General features: G+C 44.4%; 1 protein-coding gene and 1 long non-coding RNA gene across 12 annotated transcripts in view; one reads left to right on the top strand and one right to left on the bottom strand.

Annotated features, from left to right (window-relative positions):
• GCNT1 (glucosaminyl (N-acetyl) transferase 1) overlaps positions 1–25,248 on the bottom strand; it is a 114,089-nt gene that overhangs the window by 40,326 nt on the left and 48,515 nt on the right. For 2 of the 10 annotated variants that reach the window (XM_008963872.4, XM_003811466.5), the window contains exons 1-2: positions 8,978–9,139; positions 8,104–8,223 (exon numbers count right to left, since the gene is read on the bottom strand). The exons of 7 other annotated variants lie outside the window; for them this stretch is intronic. The gene's annotated coding sequence lies outside the window, so the exon portion shown is untranslated. Of the gene's footprint in view, positions 1–8,103; positions 8,224–8,977; positions 9,140–25,248 lie in introns of those variants that run through there. One more of the 10 variants, XM_003811465.5, reaches the window with a different exon arrangement.
• LOC134728578 (uncharacterized) overlaps positions 9,172–25,248 on the top strand; it is a 33,076-nt gene continuing 16,999 nt past the window's right edge. Inside the window, exon 1 of one of the 2 annotated variants that reach the window (XR_010109144.1) lies at positions 9,172–9,324. This is a non-coding gene — a long non-coding RNA (uncharacterized LOC134728578). The remainder of the gene's footprint in view (positions 9,325–25,248) is intronic. The other variant, XR_010109145.1, reaches the window with a different exon arrangement.

Raw genomic sequence — 25,248 nt, 5'->3', positions numbered from 1 at the left:
CCAGGTGAGCAGGGCTCCAGCTAGGCAAGGAATCCCTGCCTCCTTATCCACCTTAGAAACCACATTCACAGTACAAGACACAGGACTGAAGGAGGGTCCGCGCGCGGTGACTCACACCCGTAATCCCAGCACTTCGGGAGGCCCAGGCAGGCGGATCACCTGAGGTTATGGAGTTCGAGACCAGCCTGGTCAACATGGTGAGACCCTGTATTTACTAATTAGCCAGGCATGGTGGCATGTGCCTGTAATCCCAGCTACTCAGAAGGCTGAGGCAGGACAATTGCTTGAACCTGGGAGGTGGAGGTTTCAGGGACCTGAGATTGTGCCACTGCACTCCAGCCTGGGCGACAGAGCAAGACTGTCTCAAAAAAAAAAAAAAAAACCACTGAAGGAGGGACCACTGGCATTCTTGACCTTAAATGCTTATAAAATTATAAATAGAAGTTCTTACACTTCCTTTCAACACCCCCAAAGGACTGTCCTTCGCTTCCTGCTTTGGATACCAATATAATCTCAACCTCGTTTTCTGTCCTACACAATTGGTCTCAGCCTTATTTTCTGTTCCACACAACTGACAAATGCAGTAAACTCCAGGCAGCAGGGGCTGGAGCTCAACACAGAAGAGTGGCTTTAACTGGACTCAGGGCCACTCAACAGGCAAGTAGCTCTCAATCTGGTTTGTACACTGGAACCACCAGGGAGCTTTCAAAAAGGACCAATAACTGAGTCCCCCTACCAGAGATTTGATGGAATTGATATAGAGTTTGACCTGGGTGTCAGGTTTTTTTAAAAGTTCCACAGGTGTTCCTAATGTATAGCCAACACCGAGAACCATGACATGGGACATGAACCTGCATGATGTGGAAGGGGCTTGAAAAGGTCCTTCCCCTCCAGGACTGTCACCCCTAGTGGCTTTGATGCCCATCAAAAGATCAGCTAAGGCTGGGCGAGGTGGCTCACGCCTGTAATCCCAGCACTTTGGGAGGCCAAGGCGGGTGGATCACGAGGTCAGGAGTTCGAGACCATCCTGGCTAACACGGTGAAACCCCATCTCTATTAAAAATACAAAAAATTAGCTAGGTGAGGTGGCGGGTGCCTGTAGTCCCAGATACTTGGGAGGCTGAGGCAGGAGAATCGCTTGAACCTGGGAGGCATAGGTTGCAGTGAGCTGAGAACGTGCCACTGCACTCCAGCCTGAGCAACAGAGCAAGATTCCATCTCAAAGAAAAAAAAAAACATCAGCTGAGCACTTACTGCCTTTAGTTAACAAGCGTGTAAGGTCAAAGGTAGGAAGCAATTTGTAGAAAAAGTGGTGCAAGGCTATTTCAGGTGTACAAGGCCAAGCTTCAAGGCAATCATCATTCATAACACTTTCCAGGGAGCCAAACACAAAGCTTGGCACTAGAAGATGCTTACTAAATGCTGGTTGAAGAAATATCTGACTGCACACACGGACACACCCCAAACTCAGCCAATGGTTTTGCCACTTCCTTCAGAAAAAGTCCTCACGATTCTGGACCCAAAATCTAAAGCATCTTTATCCATCCTCTCCCTCCGTCCTTCCATCAAAGACCAAATTCTGCACTGTGTTCTCACCCTCTCTGAAAACTGGTCCTATCATTTATTTCACCCTCCTGCATCTTTAGGCTCTTCCTCTCTACCAGAAAATTCCCAGTAGTGGCCAGACACAGTGTCTCATGCCTATAATCTCACACTTTGGGAAGCCAAGGTGGGCACATTGCTTCAGCTCAGGAATTTGAGACCAGCCTGGACAACACAGATGGTAAGACCCGTCTCTAGGAAAAGAATACAAAAATTAGCCAGGCGTAGTGCTGTACACCCTTGGTGCTACTTGAAGGCTGAGGTGAGAGGATGGCATGAGCCCCAGAGGGTGGAGGTTGCAGTGAGCTAAGATTGTGCCACTGCACTCCAGCCTGGGCAATGGAGAGAGATCCTGTCAAAAACAAAACAAAAAAAATCCCAGTAGTATTAGAGCATGTTTAAATTTCTCCCATCTCAATCTGAAACAAAACAAAACATCATAGACCCCTCATTTCCTCCCTGCCCTGCATGAATATCACACTTCTCAGTACCCTTAACAGGCCTCTCTTCCTCTACCAAATACAGTGATCAAACTCTATGGGTCCAGCCCTTTTCTTTTCTCATTCTACACCCTCTTTGGATGAGTGCTTTTTATGCAGTAATACTTACATGCAACAGCTCCCAAACATGTATCTCCACCCCAGATCTCTTCCAGGAGTAGCAACTGTCTACTCCTCATCTTTACTTGGATGTCTCACAAACAAAACACACATCCAAAAAGGCATTATCTTCCCTCCCACACCTCGTGCCAACCCGCTCCTCCTCCTGTGTTCTCAATCACCATAATGGTTCCACCATCCCATCCTACTCAGTTGTTTATGCCAGAAACTTTTGAATCATCCTTGCTACCTCCCTCTCCATCAACCATATCCAAATAATCACCACCTTCTTGCTGATTTTAACTACAAACCCAATCTCACTCAATCTCAATCCTCACCTGTCATTAAGTGTTATCCAGTGCTGCTACACCATCACTGGGTGACTGTAAAAGCACTGTTTGTTCACATCCACCCTCCTCCTCCTCAGGGTGGCCACATGATTGCACAGGCTGTGCCTGCGTAACAAGTCTGGCTCAGGGGGCTGAAGCCTTTTGACCTGGCCTAGCTGGGACACAGTGGTGCATTTTTTCTAATTGGTCCACACAGAATAGAAACCTTTTTTGGGTTTGCACAAAGACACCAAACGTGCCAGCAGGACCTACCTCTCTAAACTATTCTCTACACAGCAACAGCGATCATTTCACAAACTCAAATTAGGCCAGGTGCGGTGGCTCACACCTGTAATCCTAGGACTTTGGGAGGCCGAGGTGAGAGGATCACTTGAGGTCAGGAGTTCAAGACCAGCCTGGCCAATATGCTGAAACCCCGTCTCTACTAAAAATACAAAAATTATCTGGGTGTGGTGACGCACATCTAATTCCAGCTACTTGGGGCAGAGGTTGCAGTGAGCCGAGATTGCACCATTGCACTCCAGTCTGGGTGACAGAGCAAGGCTCCGTCTAAAAAAAAATTTTAAAAAAAACCTCAAATCAGAGTCAGGCACAGCAGTGCCTATGCAGTCCCAGCTACAAGGGAGGCTGAGGCAGGAGGATCACTTGAGCCCAGGAGTTTGATGGCAGTGTGCTATGATTGCTCCTGTGAATAGCCACTGCACTCCAGCCCGAGCAACATAGCAAGACTGTCTCAAAAACAAAAAAATCTCATTGGAAACTGGAGAAAATGAACTGGAGGAATGTGAGCAACACTACTGCCTGCCCTAACAAGGAAAATTGAGAGGATATTTCACCATATCAGGGATCTGCCTAAGAACATTTCTGAGAAGAATGTAGGAAGTGCTATCTGGCCCAGGATCTGCCTTTGAGAAAATGTGAGAGAGATGAACTAAAGAAGTATATTCAATTTTTAAGTAGAATTTAGAGAAAACATGAAGGACTCAGGACTTGATGGGTTTAAAATAAAACTACTTCTAGTCAGATATGGTAGCCCATGCCTATAGTCTCAACTACTTGAGAGGCTGAAGTGGGAGGATCACTTGAGCCTAGGAGTTCAACTGAAGTGTGCTATGATCTCACCTGTGAATAGCCACTGCACTCCAACCTGGACAACAAAGTGAGACACTGTCTTCAACAAACAAAACAACCACAAATCAAAAACACTTTAGTGGCCAGGGATGGTGGCTTACACCTGTAATCCCAGCACTCTGGGAGGCCAATGTGGGCAGATCGCTTGAGCTCAGGAGTTTGAGACCAGCCTGGGCAACATGGCAAAACCCCATCTCCATTAAAAATACAAAAATTACTCAGGCATGGTGGCATGTGCCTGTAGTCCCAGCTACTCAGGAGGCTGAGGTGGGAGGATCCCCTGAGCCTGGGAGGTGGCGGTTGCAGTGAGCCAAGATGGTGCCACTGCATTCCAACCTGGGCAACAGAGTGAGACCCTGTCTGGAACAAACAAACAAACAAAAAGTGGGTTTCCACTATGCTGACATTAAAGTCCAAAATCCTAAAAATGACCCAAGACATATTTTACTCTTGATCTCAACTCTTTCAGCCTGTAAGTTTATCCCCTAATGTACTTCACTAACTCCTACTAATCCTTTGGCCTTTTTTTTTTTATTATTATTTTTACAAAAAAAAAAAAAAAAAGAGATGGGAGTCTTGCTATGTTGACCTGGCTGGTCTCAAAGTCCTGGCCTCAAGCGATTCTCCCATCTCAGCCTCCCAAAGTGCTAGGATTACAGGTGTGAGCCACCATACCTGCCCCCAGGCCTTATTTTAAATATCATTTTTTAAGCAGGCCTTCCCTGAACAGTCCCTCTCCCCTAAACCAGGTTAGGTCTCAAGGTCACATGCTCCCCTAACACCCTGTGCTTTCCTAAGTACCACTTAGGATTGTGATAGCCTGAGCCAGTGTGACTATGTGTTTGGCTCATAAGCTCATAAACTCATAAAGGCAGGGACCCTCCATCTTGTTCACAGCTGTGGCCCTGGAGCGAGCAATGCCGGGCATCTAACAGATGCTCAGTAAATAGTTGTTCAATGAATGCCTGAATAAATAGGTTGCTCCAGTACCCATGACTCTAATGAACAAACATTTGGCTACCTCTTTAGCAAACGAAAAATCAATCATGGGAGGATTTCTTAGTAACATTATTGCACTGATGACCAAATACATGCAGACTCCTCATTGGAAACAGAAGAACAATCAAGGAAGCAGAAACTCCAGGTGCCTAGTGGCAGCAGTAACATTTCACGGTTTAGATTTGCATTTGTGACCACAACCTTACTCTTAGCTATGAATAAAGAGTTTCACCAGGGCCAGCTCATGGGTGGGCAACCAATGCAGTCACACTGGGCCCTGTGCTTGGCTTAATGCTCTGTGGTCACCATGTTCAAATTCTTAATTTTTTAAACAAGGGGCCACACAAATTATGTAGCCAGTCCTGAGTTTTACAAATTAGTTTGATTTCTGGAAGGGAACAGTGGATAGCTAATCCCCAGCTAAGGAGGTATCCTCCATAATCAAGGTTGTTTTCAACCTCCCTGAGCACATGTAAGTCCTAATAAAGAGGGTTACATTTCTAGGACATGTTTTCTTCTGATATACATTATATCATACATTATGTAGCGCTCCCTTTGAGAAAGTCGAGATTTTTCAGATTACAGAAATACACAGCAGTCTTCGTTTTATTGCTGTTAGCTAAAAAGAGGTTAATTTTTCTTAAAACTAAATTCTACTTAAAATTACCGTAGAATTCCTTTTTCATTTTCAACTTTTTAAACTTTATGAAATTTAACAAATACACTGAACGCTTGAAATTTCTTTGGAGATAGAAACTGGCAGGGCATGCTTCTCAGAATAGGAAAAAGAAAAAAAAAGAAACTGGCAGGACACATTGGCCATTCACAAAGAACACTGGTTTAGTTATCTTTATGATAAAGGTGTTTCAAGACGTCAGATGTTTAAATTTACAAATAGCTTCTCTAGTCGTGAAGAGTTTCAAGTTAATTGTTAAGCTTATAAATGTTTAGACCATCTCAGAAACATTTAGACCATCTTAAATATAGGTTCATTTTGTTCCTCAACCAAAGATGACTTTGTTCTCCGGGGAACATTTGCCTATGTCTGGAGACATTTGGGGTCATTTAACTGCAAGGAGGGTGCACTGGCATTTAGTAGGTAGAGGCCAGAGATGCTCCTAAACATCCTGCAATGCACAGGACAGCCCCCACAACAGAATTTAACTGGCCAAAAATGTCAAAAGTGCCACAATTGAGAAAGGCTGGTCTAAACATACATGGCATTTGCCTCAGATAGGAAACGTGACAGCACTAAGCCACAAATCCAGTGACAAAGCCAAGAATACAGACAGTCTCCACAAGAAACACATATGGTTATATGAACAGTCATTTGGGAACTCCCTTTTTAAGACAGGGAGTTAGACATCTGACATACTGACCTGGAACCATGAATACATTTCTCATTAGAATAAATAAAAATAGTGACAAGAGTCCTTGGTTGGCTCTATAAAAAAAAAAATACAGTATAGCTGAAATACCACACACTTCATAGAAAACAGAATTTGACAGTCAGAAGGGATCATTTCCAGTAGTAATTTGTTTTCTACCACTTCATTTCATGAAAAATGTACAATATGTACATCACAGTTCAGAATTTTCCATTCATCGGAGAATATAATCACCGTGTACAGTAGCAGTTTTTAAGGCAGAGCTTTGCAAACAGATGATGCATGAAACAAATTTGATTTTATTCTTTGTGGGATTTTTGTTTTGAGACGGAGCTTCACTCTGTCGTCCAGGCTTGAGTGCAGTGGCACGATCCCTGCTCATCCTAACCTCCGCCTCCCGGGTTCAAGCAATTATCCTGCCTCAGCCTCCTGAGTAGCTAGCATTACAGGTGCCCACCACCACACCTGGCTAATATTTGAATATTTTTGTGGAGATGGGGTTTTGCCATGTTGGTCAGGCTGGTCTTGAACTCCTGACCTCAAGTGATCCACCTGCCTCGGCCTCCCAAAATGTTGGGATTACAGGTGTGAGCCACCATGCCCAGCCTCTTTGTGTTTTTTTTTTTTTTTTTTTTTTGAGACAGACTCTCACTCTGTCACCCAGGCTGGAGTGCAGTGGTGCAATCTTGGTCACTGCAACCTCCGCCTCCCGGGTTCAAGCAATTCTCTGTCTCAGCCTCCCGAGTAGCTGGGATTACAGGCGCCCGGCTACCATGCCCAGCTAATTTTTGAATTTTTAGTAGAGACACCATCTTGGCCAGGCTGGTCTTGAACTCCCGACCTCGTGATCCACCCGCCTCGGCCTCCCAAAGTGCCAGGATTACAGGTGTGAGCCACTGCGCCTGGCCCTCTTTGTGTTCTAAAAAGGAAAAAATATGAACCAATATTTAAAATCAGGCTTTACATTTTTTATTTTTAAGTAAAAGTTCTCAGCTATTCGTGGAAAAAAAAAAAAAAGCTGCCTACACTGTATGGCTGCATGGGAATTCCTGCATGGATACTCGGTGGAAATGGCCAATATTCACCCAGACTTAGCAGGTTCCTCTGCAGTCACCTGGGCCCAACCAAGCACTCTTGTGCATTACCTGTTTAGTCCATGTGGATAAAGTGGATTTTGTGATCCCAGTTTTAGGGAAAAACGTTTCTCTTACTGTTAAGCAATTCAATTACAAACGGAAAAGGAGTAACTCCTTAAAAAGTGAGTGGAAGCATTGCTATCATTAATCAAGAATGAACTATAATTAATGAAGGAAAGAATCTAGTACAAACTTGCGGCCAAGGCTAAGGAGGTCCTTTACTGCGCCAAGTTGAAGGACGGGCAGAGGAGGTGGCAGTGACCGTCAAACCCTCATCATGAAATGGAAAAAATATCAACCACTCGGCCAATAAAACTTTTTAAAAGTAAATTCATAGTTTGGTATATTGTATTTAAAAATAAAGGAGCTTGCCATTTCTAAGAAACCAGTTTCCCAAAACTACCATTTTAAGGGCCTGAAAAAAATTCCTTTAAGAAAAAGCAGGTATCTACACAGTCTGAGTTTTCCTCCCTGCTAGAACTGAAATCTGTTACCAAAGCCTCCAGCAGGGGGGCCTGCCTGGAATTGCCTAAACTCCTAGCAGGTAATTTACACTGATCTTTAAAAACTATTAAGCCCTCCTCCTCCCCTCTATAAAAAAAACCGGCCTTTCAGAACAGCTCTGGAAGGGGGGCAGAATGCCAGACGAAGAGACAACTTCCAGACCACGTCTCTCACCTCCCACCCATCAAATTCAGCCCACAAAAAGCTGTGGCCGCATTCTCATCTCAAGGCACCACGGCTTTCTTTGAACACCATATATCTTCCCAATTGGCCTCTTGCCCCATTATGTGTAAAAAACCGACTCTCTTTTCTGCAGAAAGAAATAACAAGGCAAAGGGTGTACAGGGCAACGTTTATACGCATCTACAGCATGCCAGGTGCCTACAGAACCTACCTCGGCCTAGGCGGTCCGTGCCCTAGCCGGGATCTGCAGGCGCCCTCATCCACGCTGGGAGACGGGAAGAGGAGAGAGGGAGGCGTGACAGGCGAGGGTGCCTGTGCTGCGCAGAAAGCGCTGCCAGGAGAAAAGAAGCAGTGAGCAAGGGCTTCTTCCATTTCAAAAACCTAATAACCAAAACTTGGAGGAATCTGCCTGAGATACTTAAAAAAAAGAGGAAAGAGAAACCTAGGAGGGGGTAAAATGCTTTTAAGACGAATCACTTGTTTTCGTAATAGACCCTGCGGGCGAGTTTCCTAGACTGCCGCGAGAAGAAGGAAAGCGAGGGAGCAGGAAAGGAGAGGCTTCGGAGCCCCTAAACTAACGTCTCTTTTCTTACTAGTAATAGTTTGCTCCAGGGTGAGTCATTTATTATCCTAGCGTTGGCCTCTTTATCAGTAAAGTAGGGGTGAAAATGCATCTTAGCCGGGCTGGGGTTAGGATTCAATGAAGTTAAATGAAGTTAAGCCCCTGGCACCCATGGGATGGCAGCGAGTCTGTTCGTTCCCTGCCTATCCACGCCCGCAGCCAACCCCTCCGACATCTAAGCTACACGGACCAGGGGCAAGAGGCCAGAAAGTGACTTTCAGGGGACACGGGGCACCGGCGTCCCAGCCCCACTGAGCGGACGGAAAATGAAGGTGGAAGGAAGAGGCGCCGCTCCATTCCGGTCCCGGGCGCACCCCGGTTCTGCTTCCTCCTCCGCGGGGGAGCCCAGCCCGCCCGGGGCCACGGGGCACTGGCTGAGAGCCGGCTCCCTCCCACCCATCCTTCTCAGCCTTCCCCCACCGCCGGGCGGCCGAGCAGGGGAACACGAGGGAGAGCCGGTTACCTGGAGTGGGCGTCTGACCCCGGAGTCTCAGGAGGATGCCCAGCCGCTCCTGCTCCACCAAGCTCCCGCCCCGCGCCGCGCTCTAGGCGCTCCGGAGCTGCGCCTGCAGCCCTCACACCAGCGTGGCCCGCCCCGGGGCCGCCCCCAGAGGCCCCGCCTTTCTAGGCCCCGCCCACCACGTCCCCGCCTCGCCCACCTGCGCGAGCTCGGGGCTGGGGACTTGCTGCGGACTCGCGGTTCCCGCCTACAGGCGAGGGCGCCCTCTGGCACTGACGTGGTCTGGGAGTAGCGCTGCGATCCTAGTGCTTCCTCGCTCCTCTTCCTCACTGTGCTCTGATTCTTAAGAGGTATGTGAGCGGCGTCTTTTTAAACATTTTATGCCTCCCTTCCTCGAAAGCAGGAAACTCGAGAAATGCTGCCTTTTCTGATTTTAAACATGAAAATATGTTACAGAACAACAATAAAATTAAATTCCAAGGTTCTTGATATGTAAAGTTTAGAGATAACCATGTAGGTGTTTTTTTCTTTCCCCTAACGAACCTTGCTTCCTAAATTTAGCATTTAAGAACTCATTACATTGACGTGTATTTCCACATAAAAATTAAGATCAAATTAAACTGTGGAACAATCCACACTGCTGTGGAAAGTAGGAAAAAACCTTCCCCGCCCTTATAGCACAGATCTTTGTGTCAGTTATAAAAGTTGACACAGTTCTCTTTGTAACAAGGGGAATATTGTGTCTGTGTCTTCTTTCGTTGGATTTTTAGCTCCTAGAAAACAGAACGAGGTCTTATTTGTTTCCATGTTGTTTAAAAAAAATTCTGGCCGGGCGCGGTGGCTCACGCCTGTAATCCCAGCACTTTGGGAGGCCGAGGCAGGCGGATCACGAGGTCAGGAGATCGAGACCATCCTGGCTAACATGGTGAAACCGCATCTCTACTAAATATACAAAAAATTAGCCGGGCGTGGTGGCTGGCGCCTGTAGTCCCAGCTACTCGGGAGGCTGAGTCAGGAGAATGGCGTGAACCCGGGAGGCGGAGCTTGCAGTGAGCCGAGATCGCGTCACTGCACTCCAACCTGGGCAACAGAGCGAGACTCCATCTCAAAAAAAAAAAAAAAAAATTCCAACTCGGAGGCCATTAGACGGTGATATGTTTGATACTTGCCTGATTTGTCAACAAAAATTAACATAACATGATGGTATAGAGGAAGAAAGACTTCCCCTCTACTCTCTGAGGCTTGGATAACTAAGTCTATGAAATAAATTGACCGCAGGTAGATTAACGAGAGAAAAAGTACACAGATTTCGTGTAGGGGGTATCACAGAAAAGAAAAACTAATATTCCCTCTGCCTCCCCCAACAAAAACTGAGATTTTAGGAGCTTGTGTATCCTCTTCATCGGGGAGGGACAATTTAGGGGAGAGGAAATGATTTTGGGAAAAACTCCTTAACTCCTTCAATGGCTAGCTTTGTTTAATATCTCATGAAATTTTTCATGAGCAATTCAAGCATAATTGTTAAGAGCAAGTAGATTAGGTAAATGTAAATGGAATAAAAGTTTATAAACTTTTAAAAATAATTTGTTTTATAAAATTTGTCTACTTAAAAATAGTTTTAAAATCTTTTTTGGTGACTTGAAATTTCGAACATATTAAATTAAGTAATAGATATTCATTAAATGTCTGAGTCATTTGTAAGTTAAAATACTGACATGTTAATTGCTAAAAATAAGTTTAAAGTATAGCCGGGGCTGGGCACAGTGGCTCATGCCTGTAATTCCAGCACTTTGGGAGGCCGAGGTGGGTGGATCACCTGAAGTCAGGAGTTTGAGACCAGCCTGGCCAACATACCAAAACCCCGTCTCTACTAAAAATACAAAAATTAGCCAGCTGCGGTGGCGTGTGCCTGTAGTCCCAGCTACTCAGGAGGCTGAGGCATGAGAATTGCTTGAACCCGGGAGGTGGAGGTTGCAGTGAGCTGAGATCGTGCCACTGCACTCTGGCCTGGGTGACAAAGCAAGGCTCCATCTCAAAAATTAATTAATTAATTAATTAATTAAAAATAAAATATAGCTGGCTGTTTGCAATGGCTCACGCTTGTAATTTCAACACTTTAGGAAGCCGAGGTACAAGTATCACTTGAGCCTGGGAGTTTGAGATCAGCCTGGGCAGCATAGCCAGACCTCACCTCTACAAAATAAAAATAGATAAATTAACCAGGGGTGGTGGCCAAGCAATAGATTTATGAATTAGCTTTTGGAATGTATCTTGTTTGTCAGTTGGATACTGCCTGTATACCATAAGTGTAATCCATTTTGTTTGTGTATGTGACAGGGTCTCACTCTGTTACTCAGGCTGGAGCACAGTGGCGCAATCACAGCTCACTGCAGCCTCAACTTACCCCTGCTCAGGTGATTCTCCCACCTCAACCTCCCAAGTAGCTGGGACTACAGGTGTGTGCCACCATGCCTGGTAATTTTTTGGTATTTTTTGTAGAGATAGGGTTTCACCATGTTGCCCAGGCTGGTTTTGAACTCCCACGCTCAAGCGATCCACCCACCTCAGTCTCCCAAAATGCTGGGATTACAGGTGTGAGCCACCTTGCCCAGCCCACTTATTTTTAATGCCTGCAATAACATACACCCATAAATCTATACAAGTAGTTTAGAAGGTATTTCTGGAATGCTTAGGGGTGTATCGGTCAGGGCCCAGTCAGAAAACAGAAATCACAGCAATTACTTTTACAGAGAATTTAAGGTCATGAAGATTGGCAAGGCAAAAACATTGTAGTAACAGAGAGAGAGTAACTGCAGGAAGCAGCTGCCATGCACAGAGCTGGGGAGAGGGGAAGTGTTGGGGTTATCAGAACCTAACAGCCAGGAGAGGTCCCCTGGTTGGCTGGGAGTCAGACCTCTAAGGAGGGGGCGGTACCCAGCTGGTGCTTTTATCTCTGAAGGTAAACATTGAGGCTGGATGGGAGAGGGTGGATTAAAACAAACAAACAAATCTAAGAAACTGGAACCAGCTGTTGCTGCAGCCAGGGAGAAGAGCCATTGCTTGGTAACATGGACAGGAACAGTAAGCAGCTATAAAGTAGCAAGTCCCTCTCCTCAAGCACCCCTTATAAGCAAAACCTTATAGGAAATGTGATTTGCTAAGTCCCAGCCCTGGCTCACAAAGCAGAGGATAGAAGCTTGAGTTTGAACTCTAAGACATACTTCAATAACCAGCACAAGGAGCAAACTCATGATCACAAACACCCAACTCTCCTAATATTATAGATGTGGGAAAGTGTCTGATAAACACAGCTGTCATAGTAATGATTAATACAATAGCAATATATTCTTAAAATGTCATAATAAAACTATAGTTACAAGTACAATCAAATAACGGGACAAAGGCAGGGCATGGTGGCTTATGCCTGTAATCCCAGCACTTCGGGAGGCCAAGGTGGGCAGATCACTTGAGGTAAGGAGTTCGAGTTCCAGCCTAGCCAACATGGCGAAACCCCGTCTCTACTAAAAATATAAAAATTAGCTGGGTGCGGTGGCACATGCCTGTAATCCTAGCTACTGGGGAGGCTGAGGCACGAGAATCGGTTGAATCTGGGAGGCGGATCTGGGAGGTTGAATCTGGGAGGCATGAGCCAAGACCATGCCACTGCACTCCAGCCTGGGTGACAAAGCAAGATTCCATCTCAAAAATAGATAAATAAATAAGAATAAATTTTAAAAAAGTAAGGGGATGGTGTTGCTTGACCTATACTTTGTGTTACTGGAGAACAGTGAACATCCTCTCCCGGCTGTATTTTCTGAGAAACCACTAACTACATAGAACCACCTTTCCCCAAATGACTTAGGTAAGCATCATGGATAACATCCTTTCACACCTACAACAAGGCCATAGACATGCCCTCCAAATTTCCATTCTCATCTTATAAATGGTTAGCTGAACCACTTGCCCCTACTGATCAATCTGGGCAAATACCTTACTTGATCAAACTTCAGTGAGGCTTTTCTCCTTCCATCAGGTCTTTGCCCTTTAATCTAGTCTCAGCCTAAACCAGCATTGGAATTTGGAATAAGCCCCTTAACATCCTGTATTAGTCTGCTTTCACATTGCTATAAAGACATTTCTGAGACTGGATAATTTATAAAGAAAAGAGGTTTAAAGGCTGGGTGCGGTGGCTCACGCCTGTAATCTCAGCACTCTGGGAGGCTGAGGCAGGCGAATCACAAGGTTAGGAGTTCGAGACCAGCCTGACCAACATGGTGAAACTCTGTCTCTACTAAAAATACAAAAATTAGCCAGGCATGGTGGTGCACGCCTGTAATCCCAGCTACTCAGGAGGCTGAGGCAGGAGAGTCGCTTGAACCCGGGAGGCGGAGGTTGCAGTGAGCTGAGATCATGCCACTGCACTCCAGCCTGGCAACAGAGTGAGACTCTAACAAAAAAAAAAGAAAAGAAAAGAAAAGAGGTTTAATTGACTCACAGTTTTGCATGGCTGGGGGAGCCTCAGGAAACTTTTAATCATGACAGAAGGGGAAGAGGTACATCTTACACGGCAGCAGGTGAGAGAGAGCAAGCAAGAGCAGGGAAAACAGCCTTATAAGACCATCAGATCTCCTGAGAACTCACTCACTATCACAAAAACAACACGGGGGAAACTGCCCCCACGATCCAATCACCTCCACCAAGCCCCTCCCTCACCACGTGGGGATTATGGGGATTACAATTCAAGATGAGATTTGGGTGGGGTTTGGGTGGGAACACAGCCAAACCATATCACATCCCCTCCCAAGAAGCCCTTTTCCAGCTGACCACAAAGAAACTCTGTCCTGATCAATTGCCTGATCGGGCCACCTGCTCATCCCACTCCCTGATACTGGTTCTTTTTTTTTTTTTTTTTTTTTCTTTTCTTTTCTGAGACAGAGTTTCGCTCTTGTTGCCCAGGCTGGAGTGCAATGGTGGTGCAATCTCAGCTCACTGCAACCTCCGCCTCCCGGGTTCAAGCGATTCTTCTGCCTCAGCCTCCCAAGTAGCTGGGATTACAGGCATGCACCAACCATGCCCAGCTAATTTTGTATTTTTAGACGAGTTTTCACCATGTTGGTCAGGCTGGTCTCAAACTCCTGACCTCAGGTGATCCTCCCACCTTGGCCTCTCAGAGTGCTGGATTACAGGCATGAGCCACCGCACCCAGCCGATACTGGTTCTTTTTAACATTGTTTACTACTCCCAAAAAAAGAAAAACCCTTTTCTGCCTGACCTTTCAAAAGCTTGCAGATCTTATGGTTGAAGCATTCTGTTAGAATGCCGTCCCTCCCCTATTGCGACATTCTCTTTTTCTATTGCAATAATCCTTCTAAATAAAGTCTCTCCTTACCTAGATCTGGATTTGGTTTTTATTTGACAGTTCTCATTGCTGTGATCCAGCTCAAGACTGGAACTCACCTAGGGACCTCCACCAGCCCCACCCAGGTAAAGGTGCCATGTTCAGGACTTGAGGACTCTTGGGTGAGTTCAAGTCTTGAACCAGTGCTCTGGCCATCTTGTCTGTTGAAGAACAGTAAGAGGTTACTTTGATTGTTTTAGGCAAAGAGATGCTTTGGCCCTCTTGTGAGACTTCTGTGTTTCCTCAGCTCCTCGACCTGGGGATTGTTCAAGGGAATTAATCAAGTGGGAGTTTTTCTTGGCTCCTTTAAAGACTTTTTTCTTTGGGCTGACTATCCACTAATGCCATGGGTAACTCTCACTCTATCAGATGCCCTCCTCTTCCCCCACTGAGTACCTGCTATTATGGCACTAATTCAGTTTAATAGCCTCAAAAATGGCACAATTTACTAAAGGTAACCTAGAACCTCAAAGGCCTCTTTGGGAAACATGAGATCTCCTTAAACCAGCTCATCTAAGACTTATCCCTTCCCATCATCCTCATCCCTCCTTTTTACCACTTTAAACCTTCTCTTTTGTTGCCTTGAATGATTTAATCTGTCCACTTCCTTCACCCCTCTACCCATTCCTACACACCTTTTCCTACCCACTCCAGCTCCTCAACTCATGGTCACTCAAGATTTAGGCCTCCTTTCTGTTCTGACCACCTTCTCTTCACACCACTGGTGAAGCAGGGATCTTCTGTGCTAAACAGGAGATGGCTGAACAGATGACACCCAATACTGGGCAGATGAGATTGGCTACAGTTTTTTCAGTTACATACTCACAGCCTAAGGGGTGAGGAGGTTATTGCATGCCAGGCAGAGCCACATGGGAATTGCATTTGAAAGCAGACTGAAGCAGCAGGGGCTGTGTGAGGCAGGCTTTGTAGTAATGGCACAAGAGTGAGGTAACCTTTTATTCCACGGGAGGATGTAATTGGCTTGTTCAAATAGTTCTGTGGGCTGGCAGGTAGGTAAAGCTCCTTAGATTGAAGATTAAGTAGGGTACAGCTGGTCTGGCTGAAGGGGAAACTAGCTGGGTAGGGAGCCCTTCCCACTTCGGGGGTGATATGGTTTCGATCAGTGTCCCTGCCCAAATCTCATATCAAATTGTAGTCCCCAGTTTTGGAAGTGGGGCCTGATGGAGTGTGATTGAATCATGGAGGCGGTTTCTAATGGTTTAGCACCATCCCTTTGGTGCTGTCTTGTCATGGAGTTCTCATGAGATCTGGTTGTTTAAAAGTATGTGGCACCTCTTCCCTGCCTCTCCTCCCCCTGCTCCAGCTGTGTAAGATGTACCTGCTTCCCCTTCAACTTGCATCATGATTGTAAGTTTCCTGAGGCCTCCCAAGCCATGCTTTCTGTGCAGCGTACAGAACTGTGAGCCAATTAAACCTCTTTTCTTTATAAATTACCCAGTCTCAGGTAGTTCTTTATAGCAATACAAGAATGGTCTAATATAAGTACCTAGATCATTTCTAAGTAAGATAGACTAGTGGAGCATAATTTAAAGCTTATGTAAATTTTTTTTAGTACAGAGAGGCTAAATATATTTTGGTCTGCTAATGATGTGTTCATTCTTGCCACACTGAAAAGTTGTACAGGCCAGGTGCAGTGGTTCACACCTGTAATCTCAGCACTTTGGGAGGCCAAGGTGGGTGGATCACCTGAGGTCAGGAGTTTGAGATCAACCTGACCAACATGGTGAAACCCCATCTGTACTAAAAATACAAAAATTAGCTGGATGTGGTGGCAGGGGCCTGTAATCCCAGTTACTCGGGAGGCTGAGGCAGGAGAATCACTTGAACCCAGGAGGTGGAGGTTGCAGTAAGCCGAGATCACACCATTGCACTCCAGCCTGGGCGACAGAGAGAGACTCCATCTCAAAACAACAACAACAAAAAAAAAAAAAAAAAAAAAGAAAGAAAGAAAAGAAAAGAAAAGTTGTACTATAAGGAAGTGTATGACTATAAAAAAGTCACAAGATATATAACCTTAAGCTTGACTAGTCTGCTACAATATGCTGGTATATGACAGACAGCTAATTATCTACTTCATAGTTTTCTCTGTAGGTATATTACTTTGCTAGGTCTGTCAACAAAGTACCATAGACTGGTACTTTAAACAACAGAATTTTGTTTTCTCACAATTCTGGAGGCTGGAAGTCCAAAATTGAGTGTCAGCAGAGTTGGGTTTTTTCTGAGGCCTCTCTCCTTGGCTTGTAGATGCCAAGATTAATATTTCTTTGGCCTTTTATATTAAAACTTTTAATTAACATTTATCTTTTTAATGGTAGGCATTCCTCATTTTAAGATACCTGACCCTTAAACAACTGATTTTTGCCACCACCTTTCAACAGATGCTTCAGCTGGTTTTGTGGGAACAACACCAACCAGAGTCCCCAGGAGACTGTTTCTTAGTCCCTGACTCACCCCATGCAGGAGGCTTAGGATTGCATCTGAATTGCTCAGTGGTGAATAATATTCTTTTATCATTAACAAAAGGGAGGTCAACAGTGTTGATCTTTGCCAGAGCCTTGTTTTTCTGAAAAATAGCACTGGCTAAAGAGCTCTCCTCATCCTTTTATGATATCCACCCATCCTCTTCTTGCAATAATCCTTTTGAATAAAGTCTCCCCTTGCCTAAATCCAGATTTATTTTGACAAATGCTACAAAATTAGTTTTGAATTGTTTTAGAAATTTAATCAAATTACATTGAAAAGAACATGAGGAAGACATAAAAGAGTAAGGTACTACTTTCAAAGCATGGAGAAAGCAAATTCAATCATAAATGTACTGTCCAGGAAAAAAAGAAAGTGTGCCTCCTAAGCATGCAAATTCCAGGTAGAGTAAAGCCTGAAATATGTTTCTAAAACCCATACATGTAAGTTCTTTAATGTTTTTAAAAAGAAACAGGTTGATCTCTTTTAAGAGCAGGCAGCATTTCTCAGAATGGCAACAAAGCTAAAATCACACACAAAATAGTTTGATATAGTTAATACATTAAAGTGTTAAATGTATGCATAACAAAATATATTATAAACAAAGTTAAAAGTCAACAAACTAGAAAATATATGCAATAGTATGTAAGCAAAAATTAATTTTTCAAATAAAGGGGTTTTTACATAAAAATATGCACCAGGTGAAAAATGGGCAAAGGGCATGATAAGATACTTCACTAAAGAAGAAATCCACATAAAAAGATGCTCAATTTCAATAGGAATGGAAGAAATGCAAATTAAAACTACAAATCACTTTTTACCTATCAGATTGGCAAAGTTGAAAAAGATTGATAAACACAATATAGATGAAGGTGTAGGAATACAGACTCCTGTGCTGCTCTCTGTCGTAGAGATTTCTACAAACTTTCTAGAAGGCATTTGGACAACATGGATACTTATGGACAACTATTCATCTAGGAATTTATCCTATGTAGGAAATTTTACAAATACACAAAGATTTCAGAATCGAAACACTGTAAACAATGTAAGGGTTGTTAAAAAATAATTTTCAGAGAAAGATAAAATCATGACTCATACAAATATAAAAGTGCACATCTGTTAAGGAATTTACGCATATGCTATAAGGGAATCAGATGTACGTTATAAACATTTCAAAGGAAAAGTCAAAAAGCACAGATTTATCTGGAGTAAAGGAATGTTAAGATGAATTGCAAATGGAAACAAAACTGGTATTTTCATAGGGTGGGGATGGCGGGAACCAATTAAATTATTGCCAGACGGGACAGAATTTACACACCATCAGTTACATATAATTTATAAAAAGAGGCAAATAGGGCCGGGTGCAGTGGCTCACACCTGTAATCCCAGCACTTTGGGAGGCTGAGGCTGGTGGATCACTTGAGGTCAGGAGTTTGAGACCAGCCTGGCCAAAATGGCGAAAACCTGTCTCTACAAAAAATACAAAAAATTAGCTGGGTGTGGTGGTTCGCGTCTGTAATTCTAGCTACTTGGGAGGCTGAGGCATGAGAATCACTTGAGCCCAGGAGGCAGAGGTTGCAGTGAGCCGAGATCACACCATTGCACTCCAGCCTGGGTGACAGGGTGAGACTCTGTCTCAAAAACAAAACAAAACAAACAAACAAAAACGAAAAGGTTTATTTTGTTTGCATATGTAAGCTTCACAGAAAAAAAGTGAAAATCCCAAAGAGGAGCTTAGACCCAGGAGCTTATACAGCATTTTAACAGAGGATGATAAAGTGTGGGAAGCTACTAGACAAGGGAAATGGGGAGAGGCTGGGCTTCTCTGGTGTGGGTAAATTGTGGGAAGGTAACTGGGAAAGGCATGGTAATTAAGGCTTGTTTAGTGAGGTGTGTTATGCAGATGAATTGTTCACCTTATTCTGGTATGGGAGAGGGCATCACCTTTGCAAAGGGAAATTAGGCAAACGTTTGTAGGTAGAAAGAGAGAGGGCAAAGAGTTTTGCTTGTGTCTGCTGTTTCTCAATTGCCTTTAGCTCAAAATAATCCTTATGCCAATATGGCATGTTTTGAGGTGGCACATTCTTTTTTACTTTTACTATTATCATTTTATTTGCTTGTTTTTTTGTTGTTTTTTATAGAGACAGGGTCTTGTTTGTTGTTGCCCAGGCTGGAGTGTGGTAGTGTGATCATACCTCACTGTCATCTTGAACCAAGTAGCTAGGACTACAGGTACACACTACCCCGTCCCACTAATTTATTTTATTTTGTTTTTGATAGAGACAGGGTCTTGCTTTATTGCCCAGGCTGGAGTGTGGTAGTATGATCATACCTCACTGTCATCTTGAACCAAGTAGCTAGGACTACAGGTACACACTACCCCGCCCCGCTAATTTATTTTATTTTGTTTTTGGTAGAGACAGGGTCTTGCTTTATTGCCCAGGCTGGTCTCAAACTCCTGGCCTCAAGGGATCTTCTCACTTCAGCCTCCCAAAATGCTGGGATTATTTTGGGAGCCTGGGGTGGCATATTCTGATCCCTTTCCCATTGTTTCAGAAAGATGTTTCCATTTTGGAAAAACATAAAATAAATGAACAAATAATAGTAAATTTAGCATTTCTGTCCAAAAGAAAATGACATGTACAGTGAGCAGATGCCCATCAGGGTGTTTACCAGCAAAAACAAGTTAAAAGAAGTACCTGTCTGAATGGATCAACAAATTGCAGCATATCATATTACAATAATGGAATGACATTTAAGAAAGCAAAATTGATTCACACTTCAACATGGATGAATCTCCAGACCTTATGTGGAGATAAAGATGCCAAACACGAAAGAGTACAGACCGTTTGATTCATGTTTATGTATCTGAAATTCTGGAAGAGGCAAATCTACTCTATAGTGACAGAAAGGAGAGCAGTTGTTGCTGGGGCTGAGTGTGGGGAGAGGAGGGCATTTGCTTTTTGGGGCGATAGAAATGTTCTTTATCTTGATTGTGGTAATAATTGCCTGGGTGAGTAGGTTGGTCAGAAGTCATGGAACTATACACCTAAACAGCTATATTTTATTAAACCATGCCTCAATAAGATTTTTTTTGCTGCTGTTGTTGTTTTGAGGTGGGGTCGTACTCTGCAACCCAGGCTGGAGTGCAGTGGCATGATCTCAGCTCACTGTAGCCTCAGTCTTCTGGGCTCAAGCCATCCTCCCACCTCAGCCTCCCAAGTACCTGGGACTACAGGTATGTGCCACCACACCTGGCTAATTTGTGTATTTTTTGTAGAGATAGGGTTTCACCATGTTGCCCAGGCTGGTCTCAAACTCCTGGGCTTAAGTAATCCACCTGCCTCGGGCTCCCAGAATTCTTGGATTACAGGCGCGAGCCACCGCGCCTGGCTGTGTGTATATATATATATATATATAAAGTGTCTGTTAGTAAAGACTAGAGGGGTAAACAGAAAGCAGACAGCATGTGCTGAGCAAAATCTGGACTCGCTGAGTTTGCAGTGATGATAAACTTTCAAAGAGTAGAGGCTCTCCAGGCTTCTCAAAGTATTCCTGGACTCAGTGATTCCTATCTGGAAGCCATCTGGACAAAGACGGCTGGCGCAGCCATGCCACTAAATGCACTCTTTTGAGGGTAAGAGTGCACAGAAGTTGTGAGGCATTTTCACAGTTTCAGGAATCCAGCACAGCAAAGGAAGATGACAGGGTCAGGGCGTACTGGACACAGGGATTGTGGACTGACATGCTAAAGAAGACGGATGAGCCAGGGGGCTCACAGAGTTTTTTTTAAGCTGAGCACCAAAATGCCTATGCTAAATGAACAAGAATGTTCTAGATATAAAAATTATTTAATAAACATCCTCCATACTGACTTGTAAATATTGCGTGAAGTGTGGCAGAGGCCCCCTCTGGTGGTAGTGTGCAAAATCACATGTGTAACTATAAAATAAGAATAGGGTGAAAATCAGTCCTAGTGTTTACATACATTAGATGTTAGAGGTATATACTAAAGAGGCAGTTTAGGCTGGGCACAGTGGCTCATGCCTGTAATCCCAGCACTTTGGGAGGCTGAGGCAGGCCGATCGCTTAAGCCCAGGAGTTTAAGACCAGCCTGGGCAACATGGTGAAACCTATCTCTACAAAAAAATAAAAATAAAAATAAAAATTAGCTGGGGCGTGGTGGTGCACACCTATGGTCCCAGCTATTAAGGAGGCTGAAGTGGAAGGATTGCCTGAGCCTGGGAGGTTGAGGCTGCAGTGAGTGGTGATCAAGCCACTGCACTCCAGCCTGGGTTAGAGTGAGATCTGTCTCCAAAAAAGAAAAAGAAGAAAAAGAAAAAAAGAAAAGGAAGAAGCAATTCAGCAATACCCACATACTATCCATATCTGTTCTTTTTTTTTTTTTGACACAGGGTTTCACTCTGCCCAGGCTGTAGTGCAGTGGCACGCTCCCAGCTCACTGCAGCCTCAATCTCCTGGGCTCAGACAATCCTCCTACCTCAGCCTCCCAAGTAGCTGGGATTACAGGTGGACGCTACCATGCCCAGTTAATTTTTGTATTTTTTGTAGAGATGAGGTATCACCATGTTGGCCACGTTGGCCTCAAACTCCTGGACTCGAGTGATCTACCCGTCTCAGCCTCCCAAAGTGCTGGGATTACAGGCATGAGCCACTGTGCCCAGCCTAAACTGCCTTTTAGTATGTACCTCCAACATCTAATGTATGTAAACACCAAGCCACTATGCTTGGCCCATATATGTTCTTTACTTTGCTTCTTCTCACTTAACACGTTTGGAAAATCATTCCATATTAGTTTATATAAAGCCTCTTTGTTCTTTTCAGTGTCTATCCAGTACAGGGCTATGCCATGATATTCAAATAGTTCCCTAATGGCCATTCCAGTTGTTTCCAGTTTTTTGCTATTATAAACAATGCTACAGTGAATGTCTTCACACATATATAAAACATATGTGTAGTATTAATTGCCGTAAGTGGTATTGCTTGGTCAAAATGTATGTGCATTTAAAAAGTTGATAGGTCTTACCCTCTGTGTGGGGGTAGATGATTGGCAATAGATACCATCAGACACAGGCAAAAGAAACAAGTTCCTTAGACCTTGATAAAGGATAGGAGAATTTAAACTCTAAGAAGATTGCATGGAGCTGGAGTTTTGGCAGCCGTCTTTTCCACAAGGGCAAACTTCCCTGGGTGCTGTGTGCTGGCTCCCATCAGCTTCTGCAAAAACTCTCCTTGTCTTACACCCTCTATATGTTCTGGAGACCCCAGCTATGTTCCTGACCAGAGAAGGGCACTGGAGTCACTCCAGTTCATTCCTGCATAATCTCTGCAAGGGAGACTTGAAGGTCAGTTTCCCAGGGTAAATTTTCTAGATAGATGATCCCCTAGGAACTCCCAGGCCTTAAGCTTCCTGATGACTCTTCATGTCTTCCACAGAGAAATTGTTCCAATTTACATTCTCACCAGCAATGTGTGACTTCCTGTTTCCCCCACACACTCACCAACAGAGCAAATTATCACAGGTTTTAAAAATAATATTTATTGATTTATTTAGGAAATGGGGTCTTGCTCTGTTGCCCAGGCTGGAGTCCAGTGGTGTAATTGACCACAGCTCACTGCAGCCTCAAACTTCTAGGCTTAAGAGATCTTCCCTCCTCAGCCTCTTGAGTAGCTGGAACAACAGGCACACACCACCATGTCTGGCTAATTTTCGTATTTTCTATTTTTTATAGAGACAGGAGTCTCACCATGTTGTCCAGGCTGGTCCCGAACTCCTGACCTCAAGCATTCCTTCCACCTTGGCCTCCCAGATTGCTGGGATTACAGGTGTGAGCCACCCCACCTAGCCACAGTTTTTATCTTTGCCAATTCTAATAAGTAAAAACTGAGGGAGGCCAAGGCGGGAGGATCGCTTGAGCTCGAGAGTTCGAGACCAGCCTGGCCAACATGTTGAAACCCCATCTCTACCAAAAAAGAAATACAAAAATTAGCTGGGCTTGGTGGTACAGGACTGTAATCCCAGCTACTCGCTGAGGGACAAGAATCGCTTGAGCCCAAGAGGTGGAGTTTGCAGTGAGCCGAGACTGAGCCACTGCACTCCAGCCTGGGTGAAAGAGTGAGACTGTCAAAATAAATAAATAAATAAATAAGGAAAGGAAAACCTGAAACAAAGAGTTTAAACTTTACATTGCTCTCATGTGTAAGGTACCACATCTTTTCATACAGTGATAATGAGAGATACATGTGTCTATATTCCTAGTAAAGCCAACCCTTCCACTGGGGCACCTGATCCTCATTCCAGGTATAACATCCTCTGATGTTATACTTGAGAACATCATCCGAGCAATTCTTTCTTCTGCAACTTCAACTTTTTTTCTCTCCACAGAATCGTTCCTATCAGCATACAAAAATGTTATTTCTCCTTTTGACAACCCTTTCTTGAACCCCTTCCTCCTTAGCTACTGCCCTAATTCTCTATTTATAGCAGAGCTTTCCTTTTCTGGAAAGGGCCAGATAGTAAATATTTGAAGCATGGTGGGCTATTTATTCTCTCACAACCTCTTACCTGTGTCCCTCTAGTGTGACAGCAGCCACAGACAGCACGTAAATGAACAGGTGTGATCATAGTTTGCTGCAGTTTACTGACTCCTGCTTCATAGAAAACTGACCTTCATTCCCCCTTGCTGTGGTCAGGGAAGAAGGTGCTGTGGTTGTCGCCTGTTCCTTGCCTTCAGCAGGCTAAGAGCTGAGGTCTCCAGAACAACACAGAGGGCCCAAGAGGGCATCAGCCTCCTTGTGAAAACAGAAAAGGGAGTTTCTGGAAGAACCTGATTGTTTCGTGTCAAAAGAATTGCCTGTATCTGGTGTCTCCAAATTATATTAAACCCTCTCTAATCAGGTGCTTAGTCCCGTGCCTCTAGGGAAACTGCCCCTGTCCATTTCAGCTCTGTGGTTCTAAATCCAGCAGACATTTATCCAAACTTGTTTTACCTGTACTCTCAGCAGCATTTCAGACAAATCATCACTCCTTGACCTTGAAACCCTTTTTCCTCACCTGGACTCTTAATCCTCATGGTTTTGTTCTCATCACTCTTTGTCAGCCTTCAGTTTCCTCCTCTTCCCCCAGGCCTCTTAACCCTGCAGAGCTTCATGACTCAGGCCTCAGATCTCTTCTTTTTTCTCTACAGCCCTTCTGTATGGCCTCATCCAACCTCATGCTGTTAAGTACATCTAGATTTAACCTCGACATCGCTCTGATTTCTATCTCTAGTCTGGACCTGTCCTCAGAACTCCAGACTCATATTTCCAACTGCTTAGTAAACATCTCCCTTTACAGGTAAAATTGGCATTTCAAACAAACATGTCCAATACGCAGCTCCTTATCTTCTTCTCCCGGAGCCTGCTTCTCCCACTTTTCTCCCGGACTTACTCATTGACAACTCCATCTAGTTGCTCAGGCCAAACACTCCTGGAGTCATCTGTCTTGCCTCTCTTTCTCACAAAGCACACACCCAATTCAACAAATGCTTTTGGCTTTTCTTTCTTTCTTTTCTTTTTCCTTCCTTCCTTCCTTCCTTCCTTCCTTTCTTTCTTTCTTTCTTTCTTTCGACAGAGTCTCACTCTGTTGCCCAGGCTGGAGTGCAGTGGTTCACTGAAACCTCTGCCTCCCAGGTTCAAGCGATTCTCCTGCTTCAGCCTCCCAAGTAGCTGGGACTATAGGCATGCACCACCACACCTGGCTAGCTTTTGTATCTTTAGTAGAGACGGATGTTGGGAACAAATCCCCCAAAATCTGGCCATAAACTGGCCCCAAAACTGGCCATAAACAAAATCTCTGCAGCACTGTGACATGTTCATGATGGCCATAACAGCCATGCTGGAAGGTTGTGGGTTTACCGGAATGAGGGCAAGGAACACCTGGCCCACCCAGGGTGGAAAACCGCTTAAAGGCATTCTTAAGCCACAAACAATAGCATGAGCAATCTGTGCCTTAAGGACATGCTCCTGCTGCAGTTAACTAGCCCAACCTATTCCTTTAATTCGGCCCATCCCTTCGTTTCCCATAAGGGATACTTTTAGTTAATTTAATATCTATAGAAACAATGCTAATGACTGGCTTGCTGTTAATAAATACGTGGGTAAATCTCTGTTCAGGGCTCTCAGCTCTGAAGGCTGTGAGACCCCTGATATCCAACTTCACACCTTTATATTTCTGTGTGTGTGTCTTTAATTCCTCTAGCACCACTGGGTTAGGGTCTCCCCAACCGAGCTGGTCTTCACAGGCAGGGTTTCACCATGTTGGCCAGGCTCGTCTCGAACTCATGAGCTCAAGTGATCCGCCTGCCTTGGCCTCCCAAATTGCTGGGGTTACAGG

Source organism: Pan paniscus, chromosome 11 (assembly GCF_029289425.2).
Source record: "Pan paniscus chromosome 11, NHGRI_mPanPan1-v2.0_pri, whole genome shotgun sequence".
NCBI lineage: Eukaryota > Metazoa > Chordata > Mammalia > Primates > Hominidae > Pan > Pan paniscus.
This window is presented reverse-complemented; position numbering and strand designations above follow the sequence as displayed.